The sequence below is a fragment of the Dipteris shenzhenensis genome, chromosome 7 (genome assembly GCF_047967505.1).
Source record: "Dipteris shenzhenensis isolate YYH24624 ecotype China chromosome 7, Dip_SZ_1.0, whole genome shotgun sequence".
NCBI lineage: Eukaryota > Viridiplantae > Streptophyta > Polypodiopsida > Gleicheniales > Dipteridaceae > Dipteris > Dipteris shenzhenensis.
This window is the reverse complement of record NC_141602.1, coordinates 54,275,295-54,289,768: the sequence shown is the minus strand read 5'-3', so window position 1 is coordinate 54,289,768 and position 14,474 is coordinate 54,275,295.

Below are 14,474 nucleotides of genomic sequence, written 5' to 3'. Positions count from 1 at the left end.
CATCAAATCAAATGGCAAGAGCCAATTTAGATGTTTTCATGCCTATTTTATCGATTTAATAAAACTATATGCATCAAATAATGTTGTTTATCAATTTTTGGCATACACTCCCAAAATCAAGACCCCATTGGAAAGAAAGGTAAGGAACACAAGTGCTTGTTCTTATGTTCAGGAGACATTAAAAAAGAGGCCTAGTAGCCCAAAAATGGCAGCGCATCAATGCACTATCATTTTTGGGTTGCCAGGTCTCTTTTTTGTTGTCTCACGAGCATACATATGGAGGTTACTATACAATATAACTAAGAAGTAGTATTGAAGTAGTTCTACAATTTGGATGCATTAAGAGCATTCATATAGCAAGGAAGAATATAATAATTGAATACATTTTTTTTTCAATACATATTGCTAGTGAGACTACCAAAAAGAGGCTCTACCCCTCATGATGTCTCTGGATACAGAATATGAGATTGCTTGATGCTTGGATTGTAGCTGGAAACGTTGCGTGGGCAAAGCCACTATATGCCTCAAGTGTTGGAAATTGATGTATGGCTCAAGTGCTAGAATGTGCAAATCATGGCCAAAATCAAGACCCCTTAGAGATTCCATGAGGGCTATCCTTTTACTACTACACACATCACCTTTAGCCAAGGGCAGAACCATTCGTCATCATAGGAAACAGGTTCATGGGACCCCATCCCATGATCCAAGGCATTATTCAAAGACAAAGTATTTCTGACCATTCCCAAATTGAGTTTGCCAATTCCTAATCTGATTGATTTCATTTACTGGACTTGCAATTCTTGCAATGCCCTTGCTTAAGCTTGAATGAGCCTCTTGATTTTTGGGGTATAATGGTCAAAAATGGCTTAACACGCCCAAAATCAAGAGGCTCATTCAAGCTTAAGAAAGGGCTTTGCAGGTCTTATTTTTGGGTGGCAAAAGCACGAAAAATGATAGCACATTATGGTGTTGCCATTCTTATGCTTCCCCCCTCCAAAAACAAGACCCCCAAGCTATTCATTGGAGACACCAAAACGAGGAGAAGGATGACGTGAGGAGTAGAGGAGCTGGCCAATGAGGGAAGGGACAGCCTTGGAATTGCCAGCAACAAGCATGATGCAAGGAGGTGAGAAGGCAAAGAAGCAAGGAGGTGAGGAGATGAGGAAGCAAGGAGGTGAGGAGGCAAGAGGCAGTCTTGAAGGGCAACAAGAGGGTGGAGGTGGCTGAAAGAGTAAGCAAGAAAGGGAGGGATGGAGATTGCTTGTAGGAAATGCTTGGATTAATGCTACAAATGCCATTTTTTTGTGTGTGTTTTGTAGCATGAAATTTTTATGGCATTTTTCTTTTAAACAATACAAAATTGTTGTGATTAATTGTGCTACAAACAACTCAAGCGGTAAAGCACCATGGATTAGTACAACAATATACATCACAAATGGATGCATACACTCATATACATCACTGATGGATGCATACACTTATACTCACATCAATTTCCAGTATTATATTAGATGGACCCTTAGCATATATGTGTGCATAGAAGACCGTTTCCTACATTGATCCCTGATTTCATAGTTAAATTATTCCCTTTCTCACATTCTAACATGTGAAGATTTAATGCACATGCATTATGGGCACATTATATTGCAGTTTATGACTAACTTTTTTTATGAATGCATGATACTTGTATATGGTCAAGGAAGGTATATTATCATTTTTGAATGACAACATTACTCTATGCTCCATTTTATCCTATATTAGAAACTATGATCACTAGATATTACATAAATGTATTGCTCCATTATATCCTATACTAAAAACTATTTTGACCCAAATACATAATGCCAATTGAGGTTAGTACTGATGACAAGTGATGAAAACAATCTAATGGTATGAATGAGATCTTGTAAATTTTGGATATATAATATGGGTACTATGTTGATTGAGCTATTTTTCTAAGGGAATATTTTCAACTTAATTACTAAATACATACTTACAATGGTGACCTGATTCCCATCTATATGTATAATCAAGTTTTACTTTGTGTTAAAAAAAAAAGCTTTTGCATAAGGTTAAAATTTGAATAGTATTTATATTTGTTTAAGACTACCCATTGAGCTGGCTCCTATCCTTATATTGAACATGATAATGTTCATAAAGATTTTATGAATACAAATAGATAGCATTGGCTCTCTTTTTAGTGGTTGGGAATGAAACCTAAAAGTACCCTAAAATGACTATGTATTCCCTTATTTGTAGCATGGATGTGATCATGGTAGAGTGGCATAATCCCTATTTTGCTTTTTTCATAGGTTCTTTTGGTACTCATGGTTGGCGGATACACCACGGCATAGATCCAAATAGATATTTGGCTTTTGCTTCAACTTGCTTGACTAGACTTTCCTTGATGATTGTTTGATTGTGCATGATGAGTAGTCATTGGCTTAACTGATGCATTAAGTGCAATGTTTTCCTTAAAGTTTTTCATACTACAAGATACGAGTTTGCTTATACGGGTGGAAATAAAAGCTTGTTAATGCCTGGTGCATATTTTCCGTTAGATGCAGTAGATACTCGTTACAGAGTGTCTTTGCCAATTATTTCACTTGAATCATGCTCCTCTTATGCTTGAGTTTGTGGTCACATATTGAGTTTAACATAATAGTCTACAGGATACTGGATGAGCACTCAACATAGTGGTTAGATGCATTCATTTCTAGTTCCGATAGAACTATCATTCAGACATTGGTCATAATAGAAATATGGAGGGCTAAAATCCTTTTTTGGCTCCCTAAGTTTTTTAAAGCATGGTATTGTCCAGATTACATAGGTATTTTCACTAAGCAAAATTAATCCTTATGATGAAAATGTGTTTTTTTTCTTTTGACATAGTTCTATTTCCATGTTTTTGGATTGAATGTATGGATGATCTTCTGCAAGCATAAAAGACATGATATGTATATGTAGCACATGATCATGTTTACATATTTTCAGTCATATATTCTACATTGTGATCTCTCATTATCTTGCTGTGTGGATGTTCAATCTGAGTAGTGTTTGCTTTTTTTATCGCAAATTTTATGTATTGTTGTGTCTCTACCTCTCCACAATGACTCAAATTGATAGTATGGGGATGAAAGAGAAGTTAATTGTGAGTTTCATGCATGCCTTCATTGTTGGAATATGTTTAATTTGCTTATGATCACATCAATTGTTCCAATGATATTGAGAGGAATAAGATGCTAGATGAGGTTCTTGCTCACTTGAAACCTATTTAATCTTGCTCACTTATTTGGGGCTGCTCGCTTTTCTCTGCTCGCTTTTTGGTAATCCTCCAAGGATCTCACCCCTCTAATACGCACAACTGAAAGATAAAAGTCGCTAATACTAGAGAGGGCTCCATCTAAATCTGACAGAGAAAGCTACCCATCATGCATATGAGATACCCAAGTCCTCAACACTGTCTCTTTAAGGACCTCCTCTGTATAAAAGGCATCTGTAATCCTAACACTAGTAGAACGGCCCCTCACATGAGGATCTGAAACCATCAGAATCATCGGAAAATGATCCGAAGTGGACACCCCAATTGTAATGCTAACTGTACCACCTCTGTCAAGAGCCCAATCATCCACATAAAATCTATCATACGTGCATAGATAGGCATCTGCAATCTCTTGTTTGACCAAGAAAATAGGAGAGAATGTGGCTGAAAAGAATGAGGAGTATAGAAGAAGAAACAAAGATGCAAGTACCTCCCTTGGTGTCCAAGGCAGGTGACCAAAAAGTATGGCCTGAGAGAAGCTTACCCCACAATCCCAGACATCCAATTTGTTTTCCTGAATCATAAGAATTTCAATGGGTCCCTTAGTAGCACTTGGATGAAGTTGGTTATGAATCAGCTACCTACGGCGATGGTGAGGTACACCCTTGAGGCCCTGAATGTTCCAATTGACAATCCTCATCTACGAGAGGAAGAGGTCGGGTGGAAGATCCTACCTGACCTGGTAACGAAGAAATCCCTCTCCTGAGAAAAGTTCCTCCTATTAAGAGGAGGGAAGTCAACTGGGGATAGCACACCCACACCTGTTGAGGGGGAAACTATGTCCACAGATGTCTGAAAAATGTGCTCCTTGAGCGTAGAGGGTACAAGCTTCTCCTCTGCCTCAGACTCAGCCAAGTCTGTTGGAACTAAAAATGAATTCCTATGAAGCACCTCTAGTGCAAGACTGTGAAGGAGCCCTATGGATGGAGTGGAACCCATAAACCCCTTAACTCTGTTAGGTGTATATAGAAGTGCAAGAGAAGGAGGGAGGTGCCGCATGACCTCGGCCACGTCTTTGGCATTCTTCTTAAGTAAGGCACAGGTCTCTACCATAAGGATCTCCCTAGATGAGCGCTCTTGCACATGAACACCTGAAGGGGCAGGAGCAGTCTAATCTGCACCTCTGCACATAGAACCAAGATAGGAATGTCTCTTGCCTGAAGAGACAGGTCCGTGGCACCATCAGTGGTAGCCTGAGTTGGAATTGGCTCCCCAACTCTACAATGGGGGACAACAAAAAGAGGATGCACTGATTGTCCTATTCATGCTAAAGAAGTACTAGGAAAAAAGGCTGAAGATCTTGGCTATGTTGAAGAAGAACTAGGATGAGAGGCCAGTCCTGGCTTTGAAGTCAAGGGTCCAATAGTGCGGGAAGAGCTAGGAGCTGGTCATGAGGAAGGTCCAGGTCGGGTGGAGCTATGAGACACACCCGTGGACCTTTTAGGTCTTTTCTTCTTTCTTTTCCTTGGGAAATATTTGGCAAAGTGCCCAAGGGTCTTGCAAATCCTACATTGGTCCTATCTCCCTCCCTCTATCTGAAGAAGGAGCCATCTGAATGTTGAAGCATAATGTGGTCATTTGAGATGTTAGGGTTAGAGACAATAACCCTAACACATGGTATCCCATCTGACCTGACTACCTTTGCTTAGTTGAGGAAGGCATCCCAAGGAGAGGGGGGATCTCGGTAACCATCCCAAAGGTGGCTCCAATGGAATGAAAAAGTCAGTGTTACACCTGAGGAAGGCTAAAAAATTTGATGAAAAGTGACATTATCTAGCTATCCTCCTCGACAAGATCAAACCCCAATGAGAAAGGGGTTAAAAAAATCCTCTTGGATCTCAGTGCTATCTGACTAGCATGAAGCATTGTACCTACTTCAAGGAGTCAAAAACAACCTGGAACAATCCTTGCCCAAGTAGACAAATATATGTGTGGTGCCCTAAGAGGTCTCCAGGTAGAGCGGAAAGCATCCACTCCCTAGCATGTAATCTGGAAGGGTGGGACCCATGGATGCCAACAAAGAGTGATGTCGAACTCTCTTGCTCTATGTCTTTTTAAGATGATGGTGGCAGATGCAACTCTTCTTCTAAAAAGATCACTATTTTCATGGCCGATGGGAGTGGACAGAGATTGGCGGAGCCATCGCCAATCAAGGTGGGTGAGGCCGACTCGAACACAAAAAGGTTCCTTCCACACTAAGCTTCTCGGGAAAGGAGGAGGAGGGTGGGATGAGGAGGAGGAGGAGGAGGGGGAGTTGAGGAGGAGCGGGAGCTGAGGAGGAGAGGGAGGAGGAGGCCAAGGAGAGGAGGAGGAGGAAGAGAGGGGCCAAGGAGAGGAGGAGGAGGAAGAGAGGGAGGATGAGGAGGAAGATGACAAAGAGGGCGGGAAGGAGGATGAGGAGGAGGATGAGGGGGAGGGAGGAGGCGGAGAGGGGTAGGCAGAGAGGAGGGAGGAGGCAGAGAGAGGGGAGGTTGAGAGGAGGGAGGAGGCAGAGAGGAAGGCTGAAGCAGGGAGAGGTGGTGAGGTGGGGGTAGAGGAGGCAGGGGGAAGGCTGAAGCAGGGGGAGGAAGGGCTAAGATGGGGGTAGAGAAGGCAGGGGGGGGTAGAGGAGATGGGGGGGAGGGATAAGGTGGGGGGCAGGGAACAGGTAGGGGTAGAGGAGGCAGGAGGGAAGGGATGAGGGGGGTAGAGGAGACATGGTAGTGGCGGGGCTAAGAGGGAGACTGTCGGGAGAGAGGGAGGAGAGGTAGGGAGGGAGACGCGGGGCTAAGAGGGAGGAGAGGGAGGGGCTGAGAGGGAGGGGGGGCTGAGAGAGAGAGAGAGTCTAGGATGAGAGGAGGGAGGGGCAGTTTGTGTAGGGAGGAGCAACCATTTTGAACAAAAACAAATTTGCATGTTTCATATTGGGATCCATGGATGCAAGAAACTCTGTGCCATCCCTCTACCACGCTTGCTTCGAGTCTATTGTTTTGGGTCTATTTCTTCGGGTCTAGCTCTTTGTCGTACAAATCCCTTCAAAGTTTTCATAAACTGTTCAAGGAAAAACATCCAATGCCTATGAATGGTTTATACAATGGCGACCTCATCAACTACGTGTACAAGCAAGTGCACCTGAGTCATCATAATTGTTAAAGATAGTGTAAATTGCACTATCCACATAGGGCATAGGGGAAAACCCTAACCCTAACCATAAGGGGGTCACATGTATATCTTCATGTTCATTGTCAATACACTTAGTGTATAGGTAGCTATATTGTGTGCACTCCTCTCTCTCTGCCTCTCTCCCTTCCACTATCATGGTATTAGAGCAAGGTACTCTGGTAATCTCCACTTTCATGGTATTAGAGCAAGGTACTCTAGTAACTTGAAAGGGCAGTGCTTCTATTTCTTCATCACCTCCTTAGCATACCGGTGCACCTCTATACCTCCATGCACACGGGCACCTGCAGTAGAGACTCCAAAAATGGATCTAGCCATAGCCTCCTTCCATGACACGCAGTGGACGGAGAAGACATAATCTCTTAGATTTTGCCAAAATGAATCATAGATTCCATAGCACCATTTTTGTGACATATGGAAGATAGGAACCTACCATGGTTCTCTTTGGTTGATTGGGGTTAAGTCATCGGGTCAACCAAAAATGCTTGACACATGGCACTCATGCCATGTCATCAGTTGACAGCTCAGATTGCCATGTCATCTGACCTCAGCTTGTGCCACATCATCATCGAGGGTCACATGTTCCATGTCATTAGTGGACCACATCACTAACCTCAGCATCCACATGGCAATACCACATCATCAACTACCGCATCAATAGGGAGTGCACCTGCACATCATCTGCATAGTCACCCACATGTGCCTTCTAAGCACAGTGCCAGTAAGTTACATTTGCCTCTTCATAGGCACATTTGTGTTCTGCATGTGACCTCAGTGCCACCTCACTCTAGGCCACCTCATCATTTTTCCCTCTCTTGGGATAAAATCATTGCCTCCCTTCCGAGGGCCATATCTTTTGATCTCGAGGGAATTTCACAGAGTTGTTAAAAGGAAAAATGCTTGCTAGCTTGTACTCTATGTGTTGAGCACCTTAGATCTTGCATATGACATTTCCATAGGTCACCATCTTTGATTCCTCATCATTGGGACCACCTCGTGATCCTTTGCAGCATACCCAACACTTAAAATGAATCAATATAAAATTCATTTGTTGCATTTTTTGATTCGACGTATAGTCTAGCTGTAGACTAGCATTGCCATAGAGGAGATCTAGCTCCACAAAGCCAAGGCAGCCATAGAGGAGATCCAACTCCATCTCTAGGTCTCCCTCATACACCGATGCCCATGATCTGTCTATTTAGGCTCCCATCCATCTCTAGGTCTCCCTCATACATTGGCTGCAGGAGCCCACTTAGTCCCACTCTGAAGAAACAGGCTCGACCACTGCACCTAAACATAATCCTTGAAGGTACCCCTATCTTGGAGAACTGACTCGGCCACTACCAACTACCAATATGTGGAGTCTTGCCCACCACGACTCAAGAATGGCTGCGTCAATCTCCCCTATCCGCAATCCTACCCCTCTAAGATGGGAGAGATAGCATTGAGCCATGCCTCTACCTCCGCAAGGAGTCTCATCCAAGTCCCAAAAGATTTGGCTAGGCCACTGTCCCACTAGGCACAACCTATGTGAGTTCTCATGCTCATACATCTCACTCCCATCTCTCATGGTGCCTCCAAAAATAGAATCCATCATGTCTGCCATACCCTCGTCCTCCTCTAGAATATTATCCTCAAGATCATCTTGCTTGAACTAAGGTGGTGGTGCACGTGCTCCCTCTCGCTGCTCTCCTCATCCTGTATAATGACGCATGTGCTCCCTCTCCTTATCATGTATAATGATGCAAGTTTAGTGTGTGCAACAAGGACAAACACTATAAATATCCATGAATCATTCAAATATCATCGGTTTACCAATGATGCAGTAGCATGATGATGACCAATATCCTCTTCTAGCGGTGTTGCTCCATACATTTGTAAGTGGTGCATGACAATAGAGTGTTGATAACAAACTCCTCATCTGCAATGCATGCAAGGACAAGGCAATCTCTCACAAAGCCACTCCAAACTCCCAGGAGGTGGGCCCCTATTCGATGGGTTGTCACTACTCATCCTCTCCACTTGAACACATCCAAAACCATCCCCCCCAGTCAAGTCAAACACCCAAACACCCAAATCCCACAAAGTCCCTCAAACCCCCTTACCTCCCCCCTCCCCCCCTCTCCAAACCCCTTAAACTCACCCAAATTCCCTGAACCTCCCCCCCCCTAAACCCTTAATCCCCTCTAAACCCCAAACACCCCGGGGCCTAAAGCCCCCTAAATCCCTTCAAACACCCACTCACCCTCCAAAATCTCCTGAGCCACCCAATCCCCCCCAAAGACCCTAAACCCTAAAGCCCTAGAGCCCCATGTTTTGTCAATATGGGCATCAATATATACTGACACTTATATCGACACTTATACTGATACTTTGCGTTATATACTGATTTTTATACGGATGCTAATACCAACAAAATATGGGGACCAAAAACTTGCACTCTTCGTCCCATGATCCTGTTCAATTTTTCATGCATTATCCTCCCTCGCTTTCACTTTCAGCTTACGATTGCCTCTGCAACCCTTGCCTCCTCACTTCTCCCTCATCCCTCCCCCTCCCACCTCTCCATTCTCTCCTACATTCTCCCTCTGCACCTACAAGACTTGCTGTAGCTCCCTCTCCACCTCAAGGTAAGAATTCCTCTCTTCAACTTCTATTTCAAGTTTATTTGGTTTCTTTGTGTTTCTTTCTACCTCTCCTCTAGTTTCTCTTCCTCTACTTTCCCTTCCTTTCTCTAAATTTTATCTCCTCCATTCCTTTTCTTTCTCTCAAGGAAGAAACAATACATGAAAAACAATCATGAAGGAGAAGAGTATGAAAGCTCTACATGTTCATCATAATTTCTCCTTGTTTGTAGGCTTCTCCTTGTCTCCTTAATCCGTTCCTTTGGAATGTTTCTTCTCCAAACTCCTCCTTTCACTAATTAGTTTTTCTTAAAATTGAATGTTTCTTCTTTTTTATAGGCCAATAAACATGAAACACCTCCTCTTTCGAGCGGGATCATTTGGTGCTAGGACACACACTTTCTAGGTAAGAACGTGCTTCCTCTCTTTTCTATTTTTCTTTTTGTGCATACATTGGCCTGCAGCTAGCACCTTTAGCACTAGCTGCAGTGATGGGCATAGGAACTCTCCTCTCTTTTTCCTCTTTTCCCCCCCCTCATTTTTTCTCTTTCTCTTCTCTGTTTTCTTTCTCCCCTCTCTTTCCCTCCCATCTTTCCCTCTTCTCTTTTCCCTCTTTTCCCCCTCTCTTTTCCTCTCTTTCTCTTCTCTCTTTCTCTACTTTTTCCTCTCTTTCCCTCCTCTCTTTCTCTCTTTTCTCCTCTCCTCTTCTTTGTTTTCCATCTGCTCTTTCTCTCTCCTCTCTTTTCCTCTTTCTCTTTCTTTCTTTCCTATCTCTTTCCCTCCTCTCTTTTCCTATTTGCTTTTCCCTCTTTTTTCCCTCCTCTCTTTTCCTATTTGCTTTCCCCTCTTTTTCCCCTCTGTTTTCCTATTCGCTTTTCCCTCTTTCCCCCCTCTCTTTTCCCTCTCTCCCCTCTATTTTCCTCTTTCTCTTTCTTTCTTTTCCTTTCTCTTTCCCTCCTCTCTTTTGCTCTTTCCCCTCTCTCTTTTCCTTCTTTCTCCCCTCTCTTTTCCTCTCTTTCTCTCTCTTTTCCTCTCTTTCCCTCCTCTCTTTCTCTCTTTTCTCCTCTCCTCTTCTTTCTTTTCCATCTTCTCTTTTCCCTCCTCTCTTTTCTCCCCTCTTTTCCCTCCTCTCTTTTCTCTCTTTTCCCTCCTCTCTCTCTTTCCCTCCTCTCTTCTCTTCTCTCTTGTCCTCTCTTTTCCCTCCCCTCTTTTCCCTCCTCTCTTTTCCTCTCTTTTCCTATTCTTTCTCCTACTCTTCTTTCTCTTTCCCTCTCTTATTTTCTCTCCTTTTCCCTCTTTGTCCCCTCTCTCTCTTTTTTCCTTCTCTTTCCCTCCTCTCTTTTCTTTTCTCTTCCCCCTCCTCTCTTTTCTCTCTTTTCCCTATTTCTCCCCTCCCTCTCCTCTCTTCTCTCCTTTCTTTTCTCCCCTCTCTTTTCCTCTCTTTTTCTCTTTTTTCCTTCTCTTTCCCTCCTTTCTTTTCCCTCCTCTCTTTCTCTCCTTTCCCTCTTTCTCCCCTCCCTTGTCTTTCCCCCCTCTCTTTGTCTCTTTTCTCCTCTCTTTTCCCCTGTCTTTGTCCTCTATTTGCCCTCCTCTTTCCCTCCTCTCTTTATCTCTTTTCCCTCTTTGTCCCCTCCCCTCTCCTCTCTTCTCTGCTCTCTTTTCCCTCTCTTCTTTCTCCTACTCTTCTTTCTCTTTTCCTCTCTTACTTTCACTCCTCTCTCCTCTCTTTTCCTTCACTCCTCTCTTTTCCCCTTTCCTCTTTCTCTCATATTTTCTCTCTTTCTCTCCTCTCTTTTCCTTCACTCATCTTTTCCCCTTTCTCTTATTTTCTTTTCCTCTCTTTTCCTCTGATAGTTTCTCTCTTTCTCTCCTCTCTTTCTCCCCTCTCTTTTCCTCTCTTTTCCTCCGCTCTTTGTTTCTCTTCTTTCCCTCCTCTCTTTTCACCTCTTTCCCTCCTCTCTTTCCCTCTGCTCTTTTGCCCCTCTATTTTCTTATTTGTTCTTCTCCGCTCTTTTCCTACCTCTCGTTTTACTCTCTTTCCCCATTCTTTCTTTCCCTCCTCTTTTCCTCATCCTCTTTGTCTCTTTCAACATAATTACTTCTTTCTTGAGGTCCTCTTTCCCTCATCCTCTCTCCTCTCATTCCCTCTTCCCTCCTTTCCTTTCCTCTCTTTCTCTCCTTTGTATTCCCTTTCCCCCTTCTTCCTTTTCCTCCTCTTTCCTTCATCTTCTTTCTCTCTTTTAGCATAATTACTTCTTTTAGCTGTTCAAAAACATATAGCATAACAAATATCCAAGAGAGGGATACAACATAACAAATATCCAAGAGAGAGATACAACATAATCACTTCATAGAGCATAACAAATATCCAAGAGACGGCTCACTATCATATACTAGAAACTATAATTTATGTGTCCAAATTGGAGTACTCTATAATACTTTGGTCTTTTCATTGTTTGGTCTTTGATGAGGTGCTACCCTCTCTTTTGTCTTTTTTCTTCTTCTTCTTGTCCACTTCTTTTTTCTTTTGCTCCTTACTCCAAGGAGCTTCCTTGGGCGTGTGGCCTTCATCTTGAATGTAGCTCAACATACACTCAATAGAATACTCTAGGATTTTGTGATCTATCTTATCATGTGGTCAGAATAATCATGTCCATGTTGTATGTGCTGGGACATAGATGCACCCCAGGGAGCGATGGCACATATACCTCCCCATCCTTTATATATCATAATACTTATGGAGGAGCTTGGTACAGCTCCTCCAAGTATGCTATCATAGCTTCTTTACTGGGAGATATTTGGAGTAAAGACTATAAGAGAATGGGGGGAGTAATAGTGTAGGAGAGGAGAAGGGAATGATGAGAGGAGTAGCAGAGTAGGAGAGGAGTCGCTGAGTAGGAGAGGACCAACCAGAAGAGTAGTAGAGTGGAAGGACGGGAAAGACAAGAAGGGAATGATGAAAGAGCAATGAGAAATAGACCAGAAGGGAATGACAAGAGATATAGCAGGGGAGTGGTGTGAGACAAGGAAGAGAGGAGAGGAGACTTTAAAGGCTGAAGGAGGACAAACCGGAGAAGGGAAAACCAAAGAATCAAACATACAAAAGCTGAGGAGGATAGAGAGGAATAAAGTGATTAGGGATGTGATTGCCAAATATTGCAGAATGAAGGAGAGGGGATGTAATTAAGTTTTTTAGAATTATCATTTTGGAGTATATTGGCTTGTGCGATATATATTGCCTTGTTGGTACCCTTAATTTTTTGAATAGAAGTCAATGTGATTGTAGCTTTTTTGTACCCTAAAATTTTTTACATTTCTTAAATGAGTGCCCTGATATGATTTGTAATGTGTTTTATATGCCCATATTTGGTTGTTTTTTTCCACCAGATTATAAATGGACCACCATTCTCCCTGATAGTCTTCCCCAAACCCAAACCCTCTCTCTCATGTTGACACCATTTGGCACATGGATACTCTACTATCCCATGTAGCAGAGAAAATTTTGCATGATCAAGATTGGATAGAGTTTAATGTTGAAGTGCACACACATGGGTGGGGTCGAGATCGATCATCAAGGGAGAAACATTTCTTGAGGGTCACAAGAACAAACCTACGAGATCTCTACAAGCTTTGGAGGGACTGCTTCGAGCCAAAAATCAACAAGGAGGAGACTATGAAAGGCATCATGGATTGTGTTTAGGTCTTCTTGTACTGTGGGTACATCGTCCAAGACCACCATCCAAGAAGAGTTTCAATATATATTAGAAGATGTGCATGAGGTCTCGATGACCCATCTAGCCATGAGGAGGAGGAAAGTACAAGTGATAGTAATGCAGAGCAATAGACCTCCTCTTTCTTTAACATAGACATGGGAATGTCTTTTTTGGAGACAAATTTTGTTTATGAATACTCTTTTGGAGATAAATTTTGTCTATGAATACTCTTTTGGAGACAAATTTTGTTTATGAATTCTCTTTTTTGGATACATATGGTAATGTATTTTATGGAGAATATATGATAAAATTTTTTATGGAGACCAATGTTGTTGTCAATATGAATTTTATTTGTCAATCTGAATCTTTCATAGTTTTAGTAAATCGAACTTGAGTTTTAAGTAGTAAATTGTCTTTTAAGTAAAGTGTAAGTATTTATTCCTTTTTCCACTTCTTACCCGCTCATGTTTGTGTTTGTTTTTTTGTTTATGTCTGTGTTTTTCCAATCCCTCCAAAATAGACATGTCATCACGTCGAACATCTGGAGATCACTTACCTCGTGATCATGGGACCCCTTGTAGGAGGAGACATCATGGGCACTACTCTCAAGAGGACTTTGATTCCACTTAGCTGAGTCCTCAGGGGACTACACCTAGGTGGACTCCAAAGGGGCCAACTCCTCAAGGGACCACCCCTCAAGGAACTCCTTTATTATCCGCCCATGGCTTCATCGGGAGTCTCGATGAGTTTGTCACAGCCATGAGCGACACAGAGGTAGCGATATTCTTCCATCTCCTATCCTAGAGGACATCCACTGTTCCCTCTCCTACACCCCTCGGGAGTACATCAAGGACAATGACGGCTTTACCTACTCGTCAACTGTTACAGTCTGCTGTTGCCCCTTTCAAGGCAGCATCACCTGGGAATCGGCATCATAGGTCTAGAAAGATCAATAAGAGTTGAGGCTACTGTGGTGGCATGGGATATGTAGATGAGTCTACACACTCCCAGTGCTCTAAGTCCCTCCTTGTTCATGAGACACAGCACCAATCTTGTCCCTTGCCCTCCCCACTCACAGGCCGTAGCACCCCAAAGACCACTCGCTCTCCTACTCCTCACTCCTTTAAGTGATCGCTCCACTCCTTGCTCTAGCTCTACTACTCCATCCACCGCGCATCCTTCAGACTTTGTTTTGCTTGAGGACCTATCCTACAGAGTGAACAGTGTTGGGGATGTTATCCAGGACGATGACGGGAAGACGGTCATTCCAAATGGACAAAGGGCCAAAATTTTGTACAAACCATGGTTCGTGTGCATAGAGAATATGATGTAAACATTATGAGAATCATTGCAGCAACATAAACTTTTTATAAAGCAAGTGATAAATATTACGATGGTGCCAAGATTACCATGTAATGTGTAATGTGTGACTCCCCCCTTGCTTTCACCATTAATTGCATAAACTCTTTCCTAAAACAGTCAGACAGTGATTCTGAATAGTCAAATGATAATTCTAACCAGTCTGAAAGTTCAAGTATGCATGAATATCTAATTCCTATAAGTTTTGGGTTTTTTCATCAACAAATGGAGAAATAAGAACTTGGATTAACAAATAATGATAAAGATGATTCATATGATGAGTGTGCATGCTATGCC